The sequence below is a fragment of the Priapulus caudatus genome, unplaced genomic scaffold (genome assembly GCF_000485595.1).
Source record: "Priapulus caudatus unplaced genomic scaffold, Priapulus_caudatus-5.0.1 Scaffold1523, whole genome shotgun sequence".
NCBI classification, from domain to species: domain Eukaryota; kingdom Metazoa; phylum Priapulida; class Priapulimorpha; order Priapulimorphida; family Priapulidae; genus Priapulus; species Priapulus caudatus.
This window is the reverse complement of record NW_014578584.1, coordinates 30,721-34,051: the sequence shown is the minus strand read 5'-3', so window position 1 is coordinate 34,051 and position 3,331 is coordinate 30,721.

Below are 3,331 nucleotides of genomic sequence, written 5' to 3'. Positions count from 1 at the left end.
GCGAGACCGTAATCAACGGCGGCGCCTTGATCGCACGCAGGTACTGCCCGTCCAGTAGAAGCAAACCTGTGCCATGGCGTCCTGCATATATGCCATGCCAGCGTTATGGCTGGGTTGATGTGTCCGACAACTGACAAGCGATAACGAGGTTTAGACTATGAGTAACAGCATACTGAAGACACGTGGTGAAGAGAGAGGGAAAGAGAGAGGCGCGATGGAAGGAAAGAAGAGAAAGAAGAGAGAGACAGAGATGGAGAGAGGAGCGAGAGAGGCGCAATGGAGAGGAAGAAAGGAGAAAGCAGAGAGAGACAGAGATAGAGAGAGTAGATGAGAAGAGGCGCATGGAGGAGAAAGGAGAAAGAGAGAGAGACAGAGATAGAGAGAGGGAGAGAGAGAGGCAGCAATGGAGCGAAGAAAGAAGAAAAAGAACAGAGAGAAAGAGAGAAGAGAGAGACTAGAGATAGAGAGAAGAGGGAAAGAGAGAGACAGAGATAAAGAGAGGGAAAGAAAGATCAGAGATAGAGAGCAGAGAACAAGAGAGATATGAGATAGAGAAGGAAAGAGAAGAGAGACAGAGATAAAGAGAGGGAACAGAGAGGAAAGAGAAGAAGGAAAAGGAGAAAGAGAGAGAGAGAGAGAGAAAGAGAGAAGAGAGAGAAACAGAGATAGAGAGGGGGAAAGAGAGAGACAGAGATAGTAGAGAGGGAAATAGTAGAGAGAGAGAGAGAGAGAGAGAGAGAGAGAGAGAGAGAGAGAGGGAAAGCGAGAGACAGAGATACAGAAGGAAAGGAGAGAGAGAGAATAGACAGACAAACAATCAGCAGCCTGGAGGGAGAGACAGAGAAGAGAGAGAAGAGAGAGAAATAGAGAAAGGGGAGAGAGAGTGAGAGCGAGAGAGAGAGAGAGAGAGAGAGAGAGACGAAGGATATGTGACGGATAAGTAAAAGAAAAGAGAAGCCGTCTGGGAGAGCGAGAGAGCAAGATAGAGAGAAATAGATAAAGAAAAGATAGATATATATATATATAAGGGCAATGAATGGTATAGATCCCAAGAGACCGAGAGAGACAGCCTGTGTGTTCAGCTACAACTACGCCTAGATGGCCAGCATTATGCGCGGATACGCCCTCCGAGCATACGTAGACTCCTAAATGACACCGGAGCATCCATCTTCCAAATAACAGTTGAGGAAGCACCAGCTGTCTGCCTTAGCTGAGCACGCAACTGCGCGATGGGAAACCACATTCCTATCACTGTCAAAAAACAACGACAACAGCAACGATCGATTGTTGGACGAGCACTGACGAAGTATTGAGATTGTCACGTATTAGTGTGTGCGCGTGCGTGCGTGCCGTGCGTGCGTTGCGTGCGGCGTACGTGCTTCATGATTCTGTTATGTACTCACGGCACGCATATGTTGAACATACACGCATCATCATCATCATCATCATCAGTCCATCGTCATCATCATCACCAAATATTACATGGCCTGCCCCAGAGGCTCCTATAGATTCCTATATTATCCTATAGTTTTTATAAGAGTTGCCTATATTTGGGGAAAATTCCTAATAAATTCCAATATTTTGACTGTCTGGCCAAACCATGCGACTTGGATTATCTGTAGTTCAGCAAGAAATTTTGGATTTTCTGTATCTGAAAATTGAATGTTCTATAACAATATTTGCAATACCTCATCTCTGATGCAACTGGGTCCTTTTCCACGAAATCCGATACAAAATTTGAAAAGGCTTCCAAAGACGCCATATACACCTCAGGTAATGAATGAGACAACAAATGCACAGGGACGAAAACATGCTGGATAACGCTATGCGCGTTACTGTCATCCAACGCCAAGCTTATGGCAAAATTGTAATCGCATCATTTGAAAGAGCTTACCCCCACTGGGACATATGCAGCATATACTGGTTGCAGGTGGAGTTCGAGGCCACTCCAACCAGACTTAGGCGACAAGGATCGGAATGGGGGACACACACGTCGACAAATGGAAGACTCGTGACTGCAAAGGAGAAAGCGTGTTCTCCTGGAACTAGGGCATTCTTCACCTCGCCACAGAACATTTGGCAGAGAGCTGCCTATTCGTAACCACATTTTGAAGAAAAAGTCAGGGGCGTTGCAACCCAGGGCGATAAACAGGACACACGATATATTACTGATATTTGTTGACAGTAGGTTGTCAATTCGTTTCCTCTACTCACTCGGCCCACAGCATCGAACGTCTAAAAAAAAAATGTAAACACGAAATGCTATTATACTACACAAAGTCTTGTTTCTCTACTGCTATTCGGCTATTATTGCCGATAACTCCCCCTAAATGCGCTTCAAATGGCAAATTCATGTTGTTTGTGTAGCAGGGGGCTTTTTCAGTGTACTAGTGTGTTGCAAGATGAGCATTTGCACCGCATTGTACAGCAAAGTTATCGGCAATAATAGCGAAATAAGTAGAGAAACACTTAAACTTTGTAGTAAATACATTTCGTGTTTAACATTTTATATTTTTATATGAGACGTTCAAAGTGCTTGTGCCCCTCTTCGTTCAACTGTGGTGTCATAATACCAATACCTGGCACACAGTTTCCTGGTTATGTGACACGCTCACTTTCATTCACGTCTATGCCCATGAAACAAGGCATCTTCCCAGTCAGGGTCTCCAACCCTGTAACTCCAATGCGATGTTCCCGCGATGATCAGTAAGCTAGTGGCGTATTCAGAAATGGATGGGGTCAAATTTACATTGGCTGGCCGCAGCAGGCCCACCGTGCCGTATGGCATGCACATGCTAGGGTTTGGGGCCAAACTGTTTTGAAAAAAATTTTCAAAATTTATTTAAGGTTAAAATTCAAGGCAATTTTGAAATATTTTAAGCCAGTTTCCTGCATCTCGAGGCATACGTGGGCCAGTATTCTCATCGTCTAATAACACCTACATCAACCCTACAACCCTTGTCTGATAGCAGAACAAACTACGCGAACCTGCAGATAGCCGGCCTGTCTGACTAGGCTGTTCCATTTACCGTAGACATGCCAGATACAAAATGCCGAAAAAAAATGCGAAAATCAGCAAATTTTGTACTGTGCAACTGAAATGAATGAAATATAACCTTGCCGCTGCAAAATGCGGAATTAAGGCCATATGAAATCGTCACTGATTCTGCAGAATGATGAATGGTTGGAGACCCTGCCAAATGTACTCGACGCGTTGTACTGACCGTGGAACATTAAATACTTTATACTTTCAGCAGTAGACCGGGTCAGGAACGGCAAAGTATTTAGATTCGTCGCTCTCGTTGATGTATTGATGAGAAGGCTTCTTTTC